Source organism: Mobula birostris, chromosome 25 (genome assembly GCF_030028105.1).
Source record: "Mobula birostris isolate sMobBir1 chromosome 25, sMobBir1.hap1, whole genome shotgun sequence".
Lineage (NCBI taxonomy): Eukaryota > Metazoa > Chordata > Chondrichthyes > Myliobatiformes > Myliobatidae > Mobula > Mobula birostris.
Window position 1 is genome coordinate 58,489,438 of NC_092394.1, and position 22,078 is coordinate 58,511,515.

General features: G+C 62.0%; 1 protein-coding gene across 1 annotated transcript in view; it reads right to left on the minus strand.

Moving 5' to 3' along the window:
- The window catches only part of LOC140187873 (glutathione hydrolase 5 proenzyme-like), a 190,659-nt gene that overhangs the window by 86,747 nt on the left and 81,834 nt on the right, over positions 1-22,078 (minus strand). The window lies entirely within an intron of this gene.

The following is a 22,078-nucleotide window of genomic DNA, read 5'->3' on the forward strand; positions in this document are numbered from 1 at the left end:
TGTCTCGTCCCTCCCTCACTCCCCCACACACTCTGTCACGTGCCGCCCTCTCTCCCCCTCACACTCGGTGTCACGTCCCTCCCTCACTATCCCTCACACTCGGTGTCACGTCCCTCCCTCACTTCTCACACTCAGTTTCACGTACCTCCGTCACACCCCCTCACACTCTCTGTCTCGTCCCTCACTCACTACCCGTCACACTCTGTGGCACGTCCCTCCCTCACTCCCCCTCACACTCCGTGTCTTGTCCCTCCCTCACTCCCCCTCACACTCCGTGTCTCGTCCCTCCCTCACTCCCCCTCACACTCTGTGTCTCGCCCCTCCCTCACTCCCCCTGACACTCCATGTGTCGTCCCTCCCTCACTCCCCCTCACACTCTGTGTCTCGTCCCTCCCTCACTTCCCCTCACACTCGGTGTCTCGTCCCTCCCTCACACCCACTCACACTCTGCGTCTCGTCCTTCCCTCACTGCCCCTCACACTCTGTGTCTCGCCCCTCCCTCACTCCCCCTCACACTAGGTGTCTCGCCCCTCCCTCACTCCCCCTCACACTAGGTGTCTCGTCCCTCCCTCACTCCCCCTCACAATCTGTGCCTCGACCCTCCCTCATTCCCCTCACACTCGGTGTCTCGTCCCTCTCTCACTCCCCCTCACACTCTGTCTCATCCCTCCCTCACTCCCCCTCACACTCTGTGTCTCTTGCCTCCCTCACTCCCCCTCACACTCTGTGTCTCATGCCTCCTTCTCTCCCCCTCTCAATCGGTGTCACGTCCCTCCTTCACTACCCCTCACACTCGCTGTCTCGTCCCTCTCTCACTACCCCTCACACACGGTGTCAAGTCCCTCCCTCACTCCCCCTCACACTCGGTGTCATGTCCCTCCCTCACTCCCCTCACACTCGGTGCCTCGTCCCTCTTTCACTCCCCCTCACACTCTGTCACGTTACTCCCTCTCTCCCCCTCACAATTGGTGTCACGTCCCTCCTTCACTCCCCCTCACACTCGCTGTCTCGTCCCTCCCGCACTCCCCCTCACACTCCGTGTCTCGTCCTTCCCTCACTCCCCCTCACACTCGGTGTCATGCCCCTCCCTCACTCCCCCTCACACTCGGTGCCTCGTCCCTCTTTCACTCCCCCTCACACTCGGTGCCTCAACCCTCCCTCACTGCCCCTCACACTCGGTGTCACGTCCCTCCCTCACTCCCACTCACACTCTGCGTCTCGTCCCTTCCTTACTCCCCCTCACACTCGGTGTCTCATCCCTCCCTCACTCCCCCTCACACTCTGTGTCTCGTCCCTCCCTCACTCCCACTCACACTCTGTCACGTTACTCCCTCTCTCCCCCTCACAATTGGTGTCACGTCCCTCCTTCACTCCCCCTCACACTCGCTGTCTCGTCCCTCCCGCACTCCCCCTCACACTCCGTGTCTCGTCCTTCCCTCACTCCCCCTCACACTCGGTGTCATGCCCCTCCCTCACTCCCCCTCACAGTCGGTGCCTCGTCCCTCTTTCACTCCCCCTCACACTCGGTGCCTCAACCCTCCCTCACTGCCCCTCACACTCGGTGTCACGTCCCTCCCTCACTCCCACTCACACTCTGCGTCTCGTCCCCTCCTTACTCCCCCTCACACTCGGTGTCTCATCCCTCCCTCACTCCCCCTCACACTCTGTGTCTCGTCCCTCCCTCACTCCCACTCACACTCTGCGTCTCGTCCCTCCGTCACACCCCCTCACACTCTGTGTCTCGTCCCTCCTTCACACCCCCTCACACTCGGTGCCTCAACCCTCCCTCCCTGCCCCTCACACTCGGTGTCACGTCCCTCCCTCACTCCCCCTCACACTCCGTGTGTCGTCCCTCACTCACTCCTCCTCACAATCTGTGCCATGTCCCTCCCTCACTCCCCCGCACACTCGGTTTCTCGTCCCTCGCTCACTCCCACTCACACTCTGCGTCTCGTCCTTCCCACACTCCCCCTCCCACTCTGTGTCTCGTCCCTCCCTCACTCCCCCTCACCTTCTCTGTCTCGTCCCTCCCTCACAATCGGTGTCACGTCCCTCCCTCACTCCCACTCACACTCGGTGTCTCGTCCCTCCCTCACTTCCCCTCACAATCGGTGTCACGTCCCTCCCTCACTCCCACTCACACTCGGTGTCTCGTCCCTCCCTCACTTCCCCTCACACTCGGTGTCACGTCCCTCCCTCACTCCGCCTCACACTCGGTGTCTCGTCCCTCCCTCTCTCCCCCTCATGCTCTATGTCTCGTCCCTCCCTCACACCCCCCACACTCTGTCTCGTCCCTGCCTCACTCCCCCTCACACTCCGTGTCTCGTCCCTCCCTCACTCCCCCTCACACTCTGTCTTGTAACTCCCTCACTCCCCCTCACACTCGGTGTCTCGTCCCTCCCTCACTCCCCCTCACACTCTGAGTCTCATCCCTCCCTCACTCCCCCTCACACCCCGTTTCACGTCCCTCCCTCACTCCCCCGACACTCCGTGTCTCATTCCTCCCTCACTCCCCCTCACACTCTGTCTCATCCCTCCCTCACTCCCCCTCACACTCCGTGTCTCGTCCCTCCCTCACTCGCCCTCATAGTCTGTGTCTTGTCCCTCCCTCACTCCCCCTCACACTCTGTGCCTCGACCCTCCCTCATTCCCCTCACACTCGGTGTCTCGTCCCTCTCTCACTCCCCCTCACACTTTGTCTCATCCCTCCCTCACTCCCCCTCACACTCTGTGTCTCTTGCCTCCCTCACTCCCCCTCACACTCTGTGTCTCATGCCTCCCTCTCTCCCCCTCTCAATCGGTGTCACGTCCCTCCTTCACTACCCCTCACACTCGCTGTCTCGCCCCTCTCTCACTACCCCTCACACACGGTGTCAAGTCCCTCCCTCACTCCCCCTCACACTCGGTGTCATGTCCCCTCCCTCACTCCCCTCACACTCGGTGCCTCGTCCTTCCCTCACTCCCCTCACACTCGGTGCCTCGTCCCTCTTTCACTCCCCCTCACACTCTGTCACGTTACTCCCTCTCTCCCCCTCACAATTGGTGTCACGTCCCTCCTTCACTCCCCCTCACACTCTCTGTCTCGTCCCTCCCGCACTCCCCCTCACACTCCGTGTCTCGTCCTTCCCTCACTCCCCCTCACACTCGGTGTCATGCCCCTCCCTCACTCCCCCTCACACTCGGTGCCTCGTCCCTCTTTCACTCCCCCTCACACTCGGTGCCTCAACCCTCCCTCACTGCCCCTCACACTCGGTGTCACGTCCCTCCCTAACTCCCACTCACACTCTGCGTCTCGTCCCTTCCTTACTCCCCCTCACACTCGGTGTCTCATCCCTCCCTCACTCCCTCTCACACTCTGTGTCTCGTCCCTCCCTCACTCCCACTCACACTCTGTCACGTTACTCCCTCTCTCCCCCTCACAATTGGTGTCACGTCCCTCCTTCACTCCCCCTCACACTCGCTGTCTCGTCCCTCCCGCACTCCCCCTCACACTCCGTGTCTCGTCCTTCCCTCACTCCCCCTCACACTCGGTGTCATGCCCCTCCCTCACTCCCCCTCACACTCGGTGCCTCGTCCCTCTTTCACTCCCCCTCACACTCGGTGCCTCAACCCTCCCTCACTGCCCCTCACACTCGGTGTCACGTCCCTCCCTCACTCCCACTCACACTCTGCGTCTCGTCCCTTCCTTACTCCCCCTCACACTCGGTGTCTCATCCCTCCCTCACTCCGCCTCACACTCTGTGTCTCGTCCCTCCCTCACTCCCACTCACACTCTGCGTCTCGTCCCTCCGTCACACCCCCTCACACTCTGTGTCTCGTCCCTCCTTCACACCCCCTCACACTCGGTGCCTCAACCCTCCCTCCCTGCCCCTCACACTCGGTGTCACGTCCCTCCCTCACTCCCCCTCACACTCCGTGTGTCGTCCCTCACTCACTCCTCCTCACAATCTGTGCCATGTCCCTACCTCACTCCCCCGCACACTCGGTTTCTCGTCCCTCGCTCACTCCCACTCACACTCTGCGTCTCGTCCTTCCCACACTCCCCCTCCCACTCTGTGTCTCGTCCCTCCCTCACTCCCCCTCACCTTCTCTGTCTCGTCCCTCCCTCACAATCGGTGTCACGTCCCTCCCTCACTCCCACTCACACTCGGTGTCTCGTCCCTCCCTCACTTCCCCTCACAATCGGTGTCACGTCCCTCCCTCACTCCCACTCACACTCGGTGTCTCGTCCCTCCCTCACTTCCCCTCACACTCGGTGTCACGTCCCTCCCTCACTCCGCCTCACACTCGGTGTCTCGTCCCTCCCTCTCTCCCCCTCATGCTCTATGTCTCGTCCCTCCCTCACACCCCCCACACTCTGTCTCGTCCCTGCCTCACTCCCCCTCACACTCCGTGTCTCGTCCCTCCCTCACTCCCCCTCACACTCTGTCTTGTAACTCCCTCACTCCCCCTCACACTCGGTGTCTCGTCCCTCCCTCACTCCCCCTCACACTCTGAGTCTCATCCCTCCCTCACTCCCCCTCACACCCCGTTTCACGTCCCTCCCTCACTCCCCCGACACTCCGTGTCTCATTCCTCCCTCACTCCCCCTCACACTCTGTCTCATCCCTCCCTCACTCCCCCTCACACTCCGTGTCTCGTCCCTCCCTCACTCGCCCTCACAGTCCGTGTCTTGTACCTCCCTCACTCCCCCTCACACTCTGTGCCTCGACCCTCCCTCATTCCCCTCACACTCGGTGTCTCGTCCCTCTCTCACTCCCCCTCACACTTTGTCTCATCCCTCCCTCACTCCCCCTCACACTCTGTGTCTCTTGCCTCCCTCACTCCCCCTCACACTCTGTGTCTCATGCCTCCCTCTCTCCCCCTCTCAATCGGTGTCACGTCCCTCCTTCACTACCCCTCACACTCGCTGTCTCGTCCCTCTCTCACTACCCCTCACACACGGTGTCAAGTCCCTCCCTCACTCCCCCTCACACTCGGTGTCATGTCCCTCCCTCACTCCCCTCACACTCGGTGCCTCGTCCCTCTTTCACTCCCCCTCACACTCTGTCACGTTACTCCCTCTCTCCCCCTCACAATTGGTGTCACGTCCCTCCTTCACTCCCCCTCACACTCGGTGCCTCAACCCTCCCTCACTGCCCCTCACACTCGGTGTCACGTCCCTCCCTCACTCCCACTCACACTCTGCGTCTCGTCCCTTCCTTACTCCCCCTCACACTCGGTGTCTCATCCCTCCCTCACTCCCCCTCACACTCTGTGTCTCGTCCCTCCCTCACTCCCACTCACACTCTGTCACGTTACTCCCTCTCTCCCCCTCACAATTGGTGTCACGTCCCTCCTTCACTCCCCCTCACACTCGCTGTCTCGTCCCTCCCGCACTCCCCCTCACACTCCGTGTCTCGTCCTTCCCTCACTCCCCCTCACACTCGGTGTCATGCCCCTCCCTCACTCCCCCTCACACTCGGTGCCTCGTCCCTCTTTCACTCCCCCTCACACTCGGTGCCTCAACCCTCCCTCACTGCCCCTCACACTCGGTGTCACGTCCCTCCCTCACTCCCACTCACACTCTGCGTCTCGTCCCTTCCTTACTCCCCCTCACACTCGGTGTCTCATCCCTCCCTCACTCCCCCTCACACTCTGTGTCTCGTCCCTCCCTCACTCCCACTCACACTCTGCGTCTCGTCCCTCCGTCACACCCCCTCACACTCTGTGTCTCGTCGCTCCTTCACACCCCCTCACACTCGGTGCCTCAACCCTCCCTCCCTGCCCCTCACACTCGGTGTCACGTCCCTCCCTCACTCCCCCTCACACTCTGTGTGTCGTCCCTCACTCACTCCTCCTCACAATCTGTGCCATGTCCCTCCCTCACTCCCCCGCACACTCGGTTTCTCGTCCCTCGCTCACTCCCACTCACACTCTGCGTCTCGTCCTTCCCACACTCCCCCTCCCACTCTGTGTCTCGTCCCTCCCTCACTCCCCCTCACCTTCTCTGTCTCGTCCCTCCCTCACAATCGGTGTCACTTCCCTCCCTCACTCCCACTCACACTCGGTGTCTCGTCCCTCCCTCACTTCCCCTCACAATCGGTGTCACGTCCCTCCCTCACTCCCCCTCACACTCGCTGTCTCGTCCCTCCCGCACTCCCCTCACACTCCGTGTCTCGTCCTTCCCTCACTCCCCCTCACACTCGGTGTCATGCCCTTCCCTCACTCCCCCTCACACTCGGTGCCTCAACCCTCCCTCACTGCCCCTCACACTCGGTGTCACGTCCCTCCCTCACTCCCACTCACACTCTGCGTCTCGTCCCTTCCTTACTCCCCCTCACACTCGGTGTCTCATCCCTCCCTCACTCCCCCTCACACTCGGTGTCTCGTCCCTCCCTCACTCCCCCTCACACTCTGTGTCTCGTCCCTCCGTCACACCCCCTCACACTCTGTCACGTTACACCCTCTCTCCCCCTCACAATTGGTGTCACGTCCCTCCTTCACTCCCCCTCACACTCGCTGTCTCGTCCCTCCCGCACTCCCCCTCACACTCCGTGTCTCGTCCTTCCCTCACTCCCCCTCACACTCGGTGTCATGCCCCTCCCTCACTCCCCCTCACACTCGGTGCCTCGTCCCTCTTTCACTCCCACTCACACTCTGCGTCTCGTCCCTTCCTTACTCCCCCTCACACTCGGTGTCTCATCCCTCCCTCACTCCCCCTCACACTCTGTGTCTCGTCCCTCCCTCACTCCCACTCAGACTCTGCGTCTCGTCCCTCCGTCACACCCCCTCACACTCTGTGTCTCGTCCCTCCTTCACACCCCCTCACACTCGGTGCCTCAACCCTCCCTCCCTGCCCCTCACACTCGGTGTCACGTCCCTCCCTCACTCCCCCTCACACTCTGTGTGTCGTCCCTCACTCACTCCTCCTCACAATCTGTGCCATGTCCCTCCCTCACTCCCCCGCACACTCGGTTTCTCGTCCCTCGCTCACTCCCACTCACACTCTGCGTCTCGTCCTTCCCACACTCCCCCTCCCACTCTGTGTCTCGTCCCTCCCTCACTCCCCCTCACCTTCTCTGTCTCGTCCCTCCCTCACAATCGGTGTCACTTCCCTCCCTCACTCCCACTCACACTCGGTGTCTCGTCCCTCCCTCACTTCCCCTCACAATCGGTGTCACGTCCCTCCCTCACTCCCCCTCACACTCGCTGTCTCGTCCCTCCCGCACTCCCCCTCACACTCCGTGTCTCGTCCTTCCCTCTTCCCCCTCACACTCGGTGTCATGCCCCTCCCTCACTCCCCCTCACACTCGGTGCCTCAACCCTCCCTCACTGCCCCTCACACTCGGTGTCACGTCCCTCCCTCACTCCCACTCACACTCTGCGTCTCGTCCCTTCCTTACTCCCCCTCACACTCGGTGTCTCATCCCTCCCTCACTCCCCCTCACACTCTGTGTCTCGTCCCTCCCTCACTCCCACTCACACTCTGTCACGTTACTCCCTCTCTCCCCCTCACAATTGGTGTCACGTCCCTCCTTCACTCCCCCTCACACTCGCTGTCTCGTCCCTCCCGCACTCCCCCTCACACTCCGTGTCTCGTCCTTCCCTCACTCCCCCTCACACTCGGTGTCATGCCCCTCCCTCACTCCCCCTCACACTCGGTGCCTCGTCCCTCTTTCACTCCCCCTCACACTCGGTGCCTCAACCCTCCCTCACTGCCCCTCACACTCGGTGTCACGTCCCTCCCTCACTCCCACTCACACTCTGCGTCTCGTCCCTTCCTTACTCCCCCTCACACTCGGTGTCTCATCCCTCCCTCACTCCCCCTCACACTCTGTGTCTCGTCCCTCCCTCACTCCCCCTCACACTCTGTGTCTCGTCCCTCCGTCACACCCCCCTCACACTCTGTCACGTTACTCCCTCTCTCCCCCTCACAATTGGTGTCACGTCCCTCCTTCACTCCCCCTCACACTCGCTGTCTCGTCCCTCCCGCACTCCCCCTCACACTCCGTGTCTCGTCCTTCCCTCACTCCCCCTCACACTCGGTGTCATGCCCCTCCCTCACTCCCCCTCACACTCGGTGCCTCGTCCCTCTTTCACTCCCCCTCACACTCGGTGCCTCAACCCTCCCTCACTGCCCCTCACACTCGGTGTCACGTCCCTCCCTCACTCCCACTCACACTCTGCGTCTCGTCCCTTCCTTACTCCCCCTCACACTCGGTGTCTCATCCCTCCCTCACTCCCCCTCACACTCTGTGTCTCGTCCCTCCCTCACTCCCACTCAGACTCTGCGTCTCGTCCCTCCATCACACCCCCTCACACTCTGTGTCTCGTCCCTCCTTCACACCCCCTCACACTCGGTGCCTCAACCCTCCCTCCCTGCCCCTCACACTCGGTGTCACGTCCCTCCCTCACTCCCCCTCACACTCCGTGTGTCGTCCCTCACTCACTCCTCCTCACAATCTGTGCCATGTCCCTCCCTCACTCCCCCGCACACTCGGTTTCTCGTCCCTCGCTCACTCCCACTCACACTCTGCGTCTCGTCCTTCCCACACTCCCCCTCCCACTCTGTGTCTCGTCCCTCCCTCACTCCCCCTCACCTTCGCTGTCTCGTCCCTCTCTCACTACCCCTCACACACGGTGTCAAGTCCCTCCCTCACTCCCCCTCACACTCGGTGTCATGTCCCTCCCTCACTCCCCTCACACTCGGTGCCTCGTCCCTCTTTCACTCCCCCTCACACTCTGTCACGTTACTCCCTCTCTCCCCCTCACAATTGGTGTCACGTCCCTCCTTCACTCCCCCTCACACTCGCTGTCTCGTCCCTCCCGCACTCCCCCTCACACTCCGTGTCTCGTCCTTCCCTCACTCCCCCTCACACTCGGTGTCATGCCCCTCCCTCACTCTCCCTCACACTCGGTGCCTCGTCCCTCTTTCACTCCCCCTCACACTCGGTGCCTCAACCCTCCCTCACTGCCCCTCACACTCGGTGTCACGTCCCTCCCTCACTCCCACTCACACTCTGCGTCTCGTCCCTTCCTTACTCCCCCTCACACTCGGTGTCTCATCCCTCCCTCACTCCCCCTCACACTCTGTGTCTCGTCCTTCCCTCACTCCCACTCACACTCTGTCACGTTACTCCCTCTCTCCCCCTCACAATTGGTGTCACGTCCCTCCTTCACTCCCCCTCACACTCGCTGTCTCGTCCCTCCCGCACTCCCCCTCACACTCCGTGTCTCGTCCTTCCCTCACTCCCCCTCACACTCGGTGTCATGCCCCTCCCTCACTCCCCCTCACACTCGGTGCCTCGTCCCTCTTTCACTCCCCCTCACACTCGGTGCCTCAACCCTCCCTCACTGCCCCTCACACTCGGTGTCACGTCCCTCCCTCACTCCCACTCACACTCTGCGTCTCGTCCCTTCCTTACTCCCCCTCACACTCGGTGTCTCATCCCTCCCTCACTCCCCCTCACACTCTGTGTCTCGTCCCTCCCTCACTCCCGCTCACACTCTGCGTCTCGTCCCTCCGTCACACCCCCTCACACTCTGTGTCTCGTCCCTCCTTCACACCCCCTCACACTCGGTGCCTCAACCCTCCCTCCCTGCCCCTCACACTCGGTGTCACGTCCCTCCCTCACTCCCCCTCACACTCCGTGTGTCGTCCCTCACTCACTCCTCCTCACAATCTGTGCCATGTCCCTCCCTCACTCCCCCGCACACTCGGTTTCTCGTCCCTCGCTCACTCCCACTCACACTCTGCGTCTCGTCCTTCCCACACTCCCCCTCCCACTCTGTGTCTCGTCCCTCCCTCACTCCCCCTCACCTTCTCTGTCTCGTCCCTCCCTCACAATCGGTGTCACGTCCCTCCCTCACTCCCACTCACACTCGGTGTCTCGTCCCTCCCTCACTTCCCCTCACAATCGGTGTCACGTCCTTCCCTCACTCCCACTCACACTCGGTGTCTCGTCCCTCCCTCACTTCCCCTCACACTCGGTGTCTCGTCCCTCCCTCACTCCCCCTCACAGTGTCTGTCTCGTCCCTCCCTCACTGCCCCTCACACTCTGAGTCTCGTCCCTCCCTCTCTCCCCCTCACACTCTGTCCCGTCCCTGCATCACTCCCCCTCACACTCCGTGTCTCGTCCCTCCCTCACTCCCCCTCACACTCTGTCTTGTTCCTCCCTCACTCCCCCTCAGACTCTGTGCCTCGACCCTCCCTCATCCCGCTCACACTTGGTGTCACGTCCCTCCCTCACTCCCCCTCACACTCTGTGTCTCGTCCCTCCCTCACTCCTCCTCACACTCAGTCTTGTCTCTCCCTCACTCCCCGTCACACTCTGTCTTATCCCTCCCTCACTCCCCCTCACACTCTGTCTTGTAACTCCCTCACTCCCCCTCACACTCTGTGTCTCGTCCATCCCTCACTCGCCCTCACACCCTGTGTCTCGTCCCTCCCTCACTCCTGCTCACAGTCTCTGTCTCGTCCCTCCCTCACTACCCCTCACACCCCATTTCACGTCCCTCCCTCACTCCCCCGACACTCAGTGTCTCGTTCCTCTCTCACTCCTGCTCACAGTCTCTGTCTCGTCCCTCCCTCACTACCCCTCACACCCCGTTTCACGTCCCTCCCTCACTCCCCCGACACTCAGTGTCTCGTTCCTCCCTCACTCCCCCTCACACTCTGTCTCATCCCTCCCTCACTCCCCCTTACAATCAGTGTCACGTCCCTCCCTCACTCCCCCTCACACTCTATCTCGTCCCTCCCTCACTGCCCCTCACAATCGGTGTCTCGTCCCCCCCTCACTCCCCCTCACACTCTGTGTCGCGTCCCTCTCTCACTCCCCCTCACACTCGGAATCACGTCCCTCCCTCACTCCTCCTCACACTCTGTGTCTTGTCCCTCCCTCACTCCTCCTCACACTCTGTGCCTCGACCCTCCCTCATTCCCCTCACTCTCTGTGTCTCGTCCCTCTCTCACTCCCCCTCACAATCTGTCTCGTCCCTCCCTCACTCCCCCTCACACTCGGTGTCACGTCCCTCCCTCACTCCCCCTCACACTCTGTCACATGCCTCCCTTTCTCCGCCTCACAGTCGGTGTGTCGTCCCTCCGTCACACCCCCTCACACTCTGTGTCTCGTCCCTCCCTCACACCCCTTCACACTCTGTCTCGTCCCTCCCTCACTGCCCCTCACACTCTGTGTCTCATCCCTCCCTCACTCCCCCTCACACTCTGTGTCTTGTCCCTCCCTCACTCCCCCTCACACTCCATGTGTCGTCCCTCCCTCACTTCCCCTCACACTCTGTGTCTCATCCCTCTCTCACTCCCCCTCACACTCGGAATCACGTCCCTCCCTCACTCCTCCTCACACTCTGTGTCTTGTCCCTCCCTCACTCCTCCTCACACTCTGTGCCTCGACCCTCCCTCATTCCCCTCACACTCTGTGTCTCGTCCCTCTCTCACTCCCCCTCACAATCTGTCTCGTCCCTCCCTCACTCCCCCTCACACTCGGTGTCACGTCCCTCCCTCACTCCCCCTCACACTCTGTCACATGCCTCCCTTTCTCCGCCTCAAAGTCGGTGTGTCGTCCCTCCGTCACACCCCCTCACACTCTGTGTCTCGTCCCTCCCTCACACCCCTTCACACTCTGTCTCGTCCCTCCCTCACTGCCCCTCACACTCTGTGTCTCATCGCTCCCTCACTCCCCCTCACACTCTGTGTCTTGTCCCTCCCTCACTCCCCCTCACACTCCATGTGTCGTCCCTCCCTCACTTCCCCTCACACCCTGTGTCTCATCCCTCCCTCACTCCCCCTCACCTACTGTGTCTCGTCCCACCCTCACTCCCACTCACACTCGGTGTCTCGTCCCTCACTCACTTCCCCTCACAATCGGTGTCACGTCCCTCCCTCACTCCGCCTCACACTCGGTGTCTCGTCCCTCCCTCTCTCCCCCTCATGCTCTATGTCTCGTCCCTCCCTCACACCCCCCACACTCTGTCTCGTCCCTGCCTCACTCCCCCTCACACTCCGTGTCTCGTCCCTCCCTCACTCCCCCTCACACTCTGTCTTGTAACTCCCTCACTCCCCCTCACACTCGGTGTCTCGTCCCTCCCTCACTCCCCCTCACACTCTGAGTCTCATCCCTCCCTCACTCCCCCTCACACCCCGTTTCACGTCCCTCCCTCACTCCCCCGACACTCCGTGTCTCATTCCTCCCTCACTCCCCCTCACACTCTGTCTCATCCCTCCCTCACTCCCCCTCACACTCCGTGTCTCGTCCCTCCCTCACTCGCCCTCACAGTCCGTGTCTTGTACCTCCCTCACTCCCCCTCACACTCTGTGCCTCGACCCTCCCTCATTCCCCTCACACTCGGTGTCTCGTCCCTCTCTCACTCCCCCTCACACTTTGTCTCATCCCTCCCTCACTCCCCCTCACACTCTGTGTCTCTTGCCTCCCTCACTCCCCCTCACACTCTGTGTCTCATGCCTCCCTCTCTCCCCCTCTCAATCGGTGTCACGTCCCTCCTTCACTACCCCTCACACTCGCTGTCTCGTCCCTCTCTCACTACCCCTCACACACGGTGTCAAGTCCCTCCCTCACTCCCCCTCACACTCGGTGTCATGTCCCTCCCTCACTCCCCTCACACTCGGTGCCTCGTCCCTCTTTCACTCCCCCTCACACTCTGTCACGTTACTCCCTCTCTCCCCCTCACAATTGGTGTCACGTCCCTCCTTCACTCCCCCTCACACTCGGTGCCTCAACCCTCCCTCACTGCCCCTCACACTCGGTGTCACGTCCCTCCCTCACTCCCACTCACACTCTGCGTCTCGTCCCTTCCTTACTCCCCCTCACACTCGGTGTCTCATCCCTCCCTCACTCCCCCTCACACTCTGTGTCTCGTCCCTCCCTCACTCCCACTCACACTCTGTCACGTTACTCCCTCTCTCCCCCTCACAATTGGTGTCACGTCCCTCCTTCACTCCCCCTCACACTCGCTGTCTCGTCCCTCCCGCACTCCCCCTCACACTCCGTGTCTCGTCCTTCCCTCACTCCCCCTCACACTCGGTGTCATGCCCCTCCCTCACTCCCCCTCACACTCGGTGCCTCGTCCCTCTTTCACTCCCCCTCACACTCGGTGCCTCAACCCTCCCTCACTGCCCCTCACACTCGGTGTCACGTCCCTCCCTCACTCCCACTCACACTCTGCGTCTCGTCCCTTCCTTACTCCCCCTCACACTCGGTGTCTCATCCCTCCCTCACTCCCCCTCACACTCTGTGTCTCGTCCCTCCCTCACTCCCACTCACACTCTGCGTCTCGTCCCTCCGTCACACCCCCTCACACTCTGTGTCTCGTCGCTCCTTCACACCCCCTCACACTCGGTGCCTCAACCCTCCCTCCCTGCCCCTCACACTCGGTGTCACGTCCCTCCCTCACTCCCCCTCACACTCTGTGTGTCGTCCCTCACTCACTCCTCCTCACAATCTGTGCCATGTCCCTCCCTCACTCCCCCGCACACTCGGTTTCTCGTCCCTCGCTCACTCCCACTCACACTCTGCGTCTCGTCCTTCCCACACTCCCCCTCCCACTCTGTGTCTCGTCCCTCCCTCACTCCCCCTCACCTTCTCTGTCTCGTCCCTCCCTCACAATCGGTGTCACTTCCCTCCCTCACTCCCACTCACACTCGGTGTCTCGTCCCTCCCTCACTTCCCCTCACAATCGGTGTCACGTCCCTCCCTCACTCCCCCTCACACTCGCTGTCTCGTCCCTCCCGCACTCCCCTCACACTCCGTGTCTCGTCCTTCCCTCACTCCCCCTCACACTCGGTGTCATGCCCTTCCCTCACTCCCCCTCACACTCGGTGCCTCAACCCTCCCTCACTGCCCCTCACACTCGGTGTCACGTCCCTCCCTCACTCCCACTCACACTCTGCGTCTCGTCCCTTCCTTACTCCCCCTCACACTCGGTGTCTCATCCCTCCCTCACTCCCCCTCACACTCGGTGTCTCGTCCCTCCCTCACTCCCCCTCACACTCTGTGTCTCGTCCCTCCGTCACACCCCCTCACACTCTGTCACGTTACACCCTCTCTCCCCCTCACAATTGGTGTCACGTCCCTCCTTCACTCCCCCTCACACTCGCTGTCTCGTCCCTCCCGCACTCCCCCTCACACTCCGTGTCTCGTCCTTCCCTCACTCCCCCTCACACTCGGTGTCATGCCCCTCCCTCACTCCCCCTCACACTCGGTGCCTCGTCCCTCTTTCACTCCCACTCACACTCTGCGTCTCGTCCCTTCCTTACTCCCCCTCACACTCGGTGTCTCATCCCTCCCTCACTCCCCCTCACACTCTGTGTCTCGTCCCTCCCTCACTCCCACTCAGACTCTGCGTCTCGTCCCTCCGTCACACCCCCTCACACTCTGTGTCTCGTCCCTCCTTCACACCCCCTCACACTCGGTGCCTCAACCCTCCCTCCCTGCCCCTCACACTCGGTGTCACGTCCCTCCCTCACTCCCCCTCACACTCTGTGTGTCGTCCCTCACTCACTCCTCCTCACAATCTGTGCCATGTCCCTCCCTCACTCCCCCGCACACTCGGTTTCTCGTCCCTCGCTCACTCCCACTCACACTCTGCGTCTCGTCCTTCCCACACTCCCCCTCCCACTCTGTGTCTCGTCCCTCCCTCACTCCCCCTCACCTTCTCTGTCTCGTCCCTCCCTCACAATCGGTGTCACTTCCCTCCCTCACTCCCACTCACACTCGGTGTCTCGTCCCTCCCTCACTTCCCCTCACAATCGGTGTCACGTCCCTCCCTCACTCCCCCTCACACTCGCTGTCTCGTCCCTCCCGCACTCCCCCTCACACTCCGTGTCTCGTCCTTCCCTCTTCCCCCTCACACTCGGTGTCATGCCCCTCCCTCACTCCCCCTCACACTCGGTGCCTCAACCCTCCCTCACTGCCCCTCACACTCGGTGTCACGTCCCTCCCTCACTCCCACTCACACTCTGCGTCTCGTCCCTTCCTTACTCCCCCTCACACTCGGTGTCTCATCCCTCCCTCACTCCCCCTCACACTCTGTGTCTCGTCCCTCCCTCACTCCCACTCACACTCTGTCACGTTACTCCCTCTCTCCCCCTCACAATTGGTGTCACGTCCCTCCTTCACTCCCCCTCACACTCGCTGTCTCGTCCCTCCCGCACTCCCCCTCACACTCCGTGTCTCGTCCTTCCCTCACTCCCCCTCACACTCGGTGTCATGCCCCTCCCTCACTCCCCCTCACACTCGGTGCCTCGTCCCTCTTTCACTCCCCCTCACACTCGGTGCCTCAACCCTCCCTCACTGCCCCTCACACTCGGTGTCACGTCCCTCCCTCACTCCCACTCACACTCTGCGTCTCGTCCCTTCCTTACTCCCCCTCACACTCGGTGTCTCATCCCTCCCTCACTCCCCCTCACACTCTGTGTCTCGTCCCTCCCTCACTCCCCCTCACACTCTGTGTCTCGTCCCTCCGTCACACCCCCCTCACACTCTGTCACGTTACTCCCTCTCTCCCCCTCACAATTGGTGTCACGTCCCTCCTTCACTCCCCCTCACACTCGCTGTCTCGTCCCTCCCGCACTCCCCCTCACACTCCGTGTCTCGTCCTTCCCTCACTCCCCCTCACACTCGGTGTCATGCCCCTCCCTCACTCCCCCTCACACTCGGTGCCTCGTCCCTCTTTCACTCCCCCTCACACTCGGTGCCTCAACCCTCCCTCACTGCCCCTCACACTCGGTGTCACGTCCCTCCCTCACTCCCACTCACACTCTGCGTCTCGTCCCTTCCTTACTCCCCCTCACACTCGGTGTCTCATCCCTCCCTCACTCCCCCTCACACTCTGTGTCTCGTCCCTCCCTCACTCCCACTCAGACTCTGCGTCTCGTCCCTCCATCACACCCCCTCACACTCTGTGTCTCGTCCCTCCTTCACACCCCCTCACACTCGGTGCCTCAACCCTCCCTCCCTGCCCCTCACACTCGGTGTCACGTCCCTCCCTCACTCCCCCTCACACTCCGTGTGTCGTCCCTCACTCACTCCTCCTCACAATCTGTGCCATGTCCCTCCCTCACTCCCCCGCACACTCGGTTTCTCGTCCCTCGCTCACTCCCACTCACACTCTGCGTCTCGTCCTTCCCACACTCCCCCTCCCACTCTGTGTCTCGTCCCTCCCTCACTCCCCCTCACCTTCGCTGTCTCGTCCCTCTCTCACTACCCCTCACACACGGTGTCAAGTCCCTCCCTCACTCCCCCTCACACTCGGTGTCATGTCCCTCCCTCACTCCCCTCACACTCGGTGCCTCGTCCCTCTTTCACTCCCCCTCACACTCTGTCACGTTACTCCCTCTCTCCCCCTCACAATTGGTGTCACGTCCCTCCTTCACTCCCCCTCACACTCGCTGTCTCGTCCCTCCCGCACTCCCCCTCACACTCCGTGTCTCGTCCTTCCCTCACTCCCCCTCACACTCGGTGTCATGCCCCTCCCTCACTCTCCCTCACACTCGGTGCCTCGTCCCTCTTTCACTCCCCCTCACACTCGGTGCCTCAACCCTCCCTCACTGCCCCTCACACTCGGTGTCACGTCCCTCCCTCACTCCCACTCACACTCTGCGTCTCGTCCCTTCCTTACTCCCCCTCACACTCGGTGTCTCATCCCTCCCTCACTCCCCCTCACACTCTGTGTCTCGTCCTTCCCTCACTCCCACTCACACTCTGTCACGTTACTCCCTCTCTCCCCCTCACAATTGGTGTCACGTCCCTCCTTCACTCCCCCTCACACTCGCTGTCTCGTCCCTCCCGCACTCCCCCTCACACTCCGTGTCTCGTCCTTCCCTCACTCCCCCTCACACTCGGTGTCATGCCCCTCCCTCACTCCCCCTCACACTCGGTGCCTCGTCCCTCTTTCACTCCCCCTCACACTCGGTGCCTCAACCCTCCCTCACTGCCCCTCACACTCGGTGTCACGTCCCTCCCTCACTCCCACTCACACTCTGCGTCTCGTCCCTTCCTTACTCCCCCTCACACTCGGTGTCTCATCCCTCCCTCACTCCCCCTCACACTCTGTGTCTCGTCCCTCCCTCACTCCCGCTCACACTCTGCGTCTCGTCCCTCCGTCACACCCCCTCACACTCTGTGTCTCGTCCCTCCTTCACACCCCCTCACACTCGGTGCCTCAACCCTCCCTCCCTGCCCCTCACACTCGGTGTCACGTCCCTCCCTCACTCCCCCTCACACTCCGTGTGTCGTCCCTCACTCACTCCTCCTCACAATCTGTGCCATGTCCCTCCCTCACTCCCCCGCACACTCGGTTTCTCGTCCCTCGCTCACTCCCACTCACACTCTGCGTCTCGTCCTTCCCACACTCCCCCTCCCACTCTGTGTCTCGTCCCTCCCTCACTCCCCCTCACCCTTCTCTGTCTCGTCCCTCCCTCACAATCGGTGTCACGTCCCTCCCTCACTCCCACTCACACTCGGTGTCTCGTCCCTCCCTCACTTCCCCTCACAATCGGTGTCACGTCCTTCCCTCACTCCCACTCACACTCGGTGTCTCGTCCCTCCCTCACTTCCCCTCACACTCGGTGTCTCGTCCCTCCCTCACTCCCCCTCACAGTGTCTGTCTCGTCCCTCCCTCACTGCCCCTCACACTCTGAGTCTCGTCCCTCCCTCTCTCCCCCTCACACTCTGTCCCGTCCCTGCATCACTCCCCCTCACACTCCGTGTCTCGTCCCTCCCTCACTCCCCCTCACACTCTGTCTTGTTCCTCCCTCACTCCCCCTCAGACTCTGTGCCTCGACCCTCCCTCATCCCGCTCACACTTGGTGTCACGTCCCTCCCTCACTCCCCCTCACACTCTGTGTCTCGTCCCTCCCTCACTCCTCCTCACACTCAGTCTTGTCTCTCCCTCACTCCCCGTCACACTCTGTCTTATCCCTCCCTCACTCCCCCTCACACTCTGTCTTGTAACTCCCTCACTCCCCCTCACACTCTGTGTCTCGTCCATCCCTCACTCGCCCTCACACCCTGTGTCTCGTCCCTCCCTCACTCCTGCTCACAGTCTCTGTCTCGTCCCTCCCTCACTACCCCTCACACCCCATTTCACGTCCCTCCCTCACTCCCCCGACACTCAGTGTCTCGTTCCTCTCTCACTCCTGCTCACAGTCTCTGTCTCGTCCCTCCCTCACTACCCCTCACACCCCGTTTCACGTCCCTCCCTCACTCCCCCGACACTCAGTGTCTCGTTCCTCCCTCACTCCCCCTCACACTCTGTCTCATCCCTCCCTCACTCCCCCTTACAATCAGTGTCACGTCCCTCCCTCACTCCCCCTCACACTCTATCTCGTCCCTCCCTCACTGCCCCTCACAATCGGTGTCTCGTCCCCCCCTCACTCCCCCTCACACTCTGTGTCGCGTCCCTCTCTCACTCCCCCTCACACTCGGAATCACGTCCCTCCCTCACTCCTCCTCACACTCTGTGTCTTGTCCCTCCCTCACTCCTCCTCACACTCTGTGCCTCGACCCTCCCTCATTCCCCTCACTCTCTGTGTCTCGTCCCTCTCTCACTCCCCCTCACAATCTGTCTCGTCCCTCCCTCACTCCCCCTCACACTCGGTGTCACGTCCCTCCCTCACTCCCCCTCACACTCTGTCACATGCCTCCCTTTCTCCGCCTCACAGTCGGTGTGTCGTCCCTCCGTCACACCCCCTCACACTCTGTGTCTCGTCCCTCCCTCACACCCCTTCACACTCTGTCTCGTCCCTCCCTCACTGCCCCTCACACTCTGTGTCTCATCCCTCCCTCACTCCCCCTCACACTCTGTGTCTTGTCCCTCCCTCACTCCCCCTCACACTCCATGTGTCGTCCCTCCCTCACTTCCCCTCACACTCTGTGTCTCATCCCTCTCTCACTCCCCCTCACACTCGGAATCACGTCCCTCCCTCACTCCTCCTCACACTCTGTGTCTTGTCCCTCCCTCACTCCTCCTCACACTCTGTGCCTCGACCCTCCCTCATTCCCCTCACACTCTGTGTCTCGTCCCTCTCTCACTCCCCCTCACAATCTGTCTCGTCCCTCCCTCACTCCCCCTCACACTCGGTGTCACGTCCCTCCCTCACTCCCCCTCACACTCTGTCACATGCCTCCCTTTCTCCGCCTCAAAGTCGGTGTGTCGTCCCTCCGTCACACCCCCTCACACTCTGTGTCTCGTCCCTCCCTCACACCCCTTCACACTCTGTCTCGTCCCTCCCTCACTGCCCCTCACACTCTGTGTCTCATCGCTCCCTCACTCCCCCTCACACTCTGTGTCTTGTCCCTCCCTCACTCCCCCTCACACTCCATGTGTCGTCCCTCCCTCACTTCCCCTCACACCCTGTGTCTCATCCCTCCCTCACTCCCCCTCACCTACTGTGTCTCGTCCCACCCTCACTCCCACTCACACTCGGTGTCTCGTCCCTCACTCACTTCCCCTCACAATCGGTGTCACGTCCCTCCCTCACTCCCCCTCACACTCTGTGTCGCTTCCCTCCCTCACTCCCCCTCACACTCTGTGTCTTGTCCCTCCCTCACTCCCCCTCACACTCTGTGCCCCGACCCTCGCTCATTCCTCTCACACTCTGTGCCTCGTCCCTCCCTCAATCCCCCTCACACTCTGTCTCATCCCTCCCTCACTCCCCCTCACAATCGGTGTCACGTCCCTCCTTCACTCCCCCTCACACTCGGTGCCTCGTCCCTCCTTCACTCCTCCTGACACTCGGTGTCACGTCCCTCCCTCACTCCCCCTCACACTCTGTCACGTGCCGCCCTCTCTCCACCTCATAATCGGTGTCACGTCCCTCCTTCACTCCCCCTCACACTCGCTGTCTCAACACTCCCTCACTCTCCCTCACACTCTGTGTCTCGTCCCTCCCTCACTCCCCCTCACACTCAGTGTCATGTCCCTCCCTCACTCACCCTCACACTCGGTGCCTCGTCCCTCTTACACTCCCCCTCACTCTCGGTGCCTCAACCCTCCCTCACTGCCCCTCACACTCAGTGTCACGTCCCTCCCTCACTTCTCACACTCTGTGTCACGTCCCTCCGTCACACCCCCTCACACTCTGTGTCTCGTCCCTCCTTCAAACCCCCTCACACTCTGTGTCTCGTCCCTCCTTCACACCCCCTCACACTCTGTGTCTCGTCCCTCCCTCACTGCCCCTCACACTCGGTGTCACGTCCCTTCCTCACTTCTCACACTCTGTGGCACGTCCCTCCCTCACTCCCCCGCACACTCTGTGTCTCGTCCCTCCCTCACTCCCCCTCACACTCGGTGCCTCGTCCCTCCTTCACTCCTCCTCACACTCGGTGTCACGTCCCTCCCTCACTCCCCCTCACACTCTGTCACGTGCCGCCCTCTCTCCACCTCATAATCGGTGTCACGTCCCTCCTTCACTCCCCCTCACACTCGCTGTCTCAACACTCCCTCACTCTCCCTCACACTCTGTGTCTCGTCCCTCCCTCACTCCCCCTCACACTCAGTGTCATGTCCCTCCCTCACTCACCCTCACACTCGGTGCCTCGTCCCTCTTACACTCCCCCTCACTCTCGGTGCCTCAACCCTCCCTCACTGCCCCTCACACTCAGTGTCACGTCCCTCCCTCACTTCTCACACTCTGTGTCACGTCCCTCCGTCACACCCCCTCACACTCTGTGTCTCGTCCCTCCTTCAAACCCCCTCACACTCTGTGTCTCGTCCCTCCTTCACACCCCCTCACACTCTGTGTCTCGTCCCTCCCTCACTGCCCCTCACACTCGGTGTCACGTCCCTTCCTCACTTCTCACACTCTGTGGCACGTCCCTCCCTCACTCCCCCGCACACTCTGTGTCTCGTCCCTCCCTCACTCCCCCTCACACTCCGTGTCTCGTCCCTCCATCACTCCCCCTCACACTCTGTGTCTCGCCCCTCACACTCCGTGTGTCGTCCCTCCCTCACTCCCCCTCACACTCTGTGCCTCGTCCCTCCCTCACTTCCCCTCACACTTCATGTGTTGTCCCTCCCTCACTCCCCCTCACAATCGTTGTCACGTCCCTCCCTCACTCCCCCTCACACTCGGTGTCTCGACCCTCCCTCACTCCCACTCATACTCTGCGTCTCGTCCTTCCCTCACTCCCCCTCACAATCTGTGTCTCGCCCCTCCCTCACTCCCCCTCACACTCGGTGTCTCGTCCCTCCCTCACTCCCCTCACACTCTGTCACGTGCCTCCCTCTCTCCCCCTCACAATCGGTGTCACGTCCACCTTCACTCCCCCTCACACTCGGTGCCTCGTCCCTCTTTCACTCCTCCTCACACTCGGTGTCACGTCCCTCCCTCACTCCCCCTCACATTCTGTCACGTGCCTCCCTCTCTCCACCTCATAATCGGTGTCACGTCCCTCCTTCACTCCCCCTCACACTCGCTGTCTCGACCCTCCCTCACTCCCCCTCACACTCTGTGTTTCGTCCCTCCCTCACACCCCCTCACACTCAGTGTCATGTCCCTCCCTCACTCCCCCTCACTCTCCGAGTCTCGTCCCTCCATCACTCCCCCTCACACTCTGTGTCTCGCCCCTCACACTCCGTGTGTCGTCCCTCCCTCACTCCCCCTCACACTCTGTGCCTCGTCCCTCCCTCACTTCCCCTCACACTTCATGTGTCGTCCCTCCCTCACTCCCCCTCACAATCGTTGTCACGTCTCTCCCTCACTCCCCCTCACACTCGGTGTCTCGTCCCTCCCTCACTTCCCCTCACACTCTGTGTCTCGTCCCTCCCTCACTCCCACTCACACTCTGCGTCTCATCCCTTCCTTACTCCCCCCCACACTCGGTGTCTCGTCCCTCCCTCACTCCCCCTCACACTCTCTGTCTCGTCCCTGCCTCACTCCCCCTCACACTCTGTGTCTCGTCCCTCCCTCAGTCCCCCTTACACTCTCTGTCTCGTCCCTCCCTCTCTCCCCCTCATGCTCTATGTCTCGTCCCTCCCTCACTCCTGCTCACAGTCTCTGTCTCGTCCCTCCCTCACTACCCCTCACACCTCGTTTCACATCTCTCCTTCACGCCCCCTC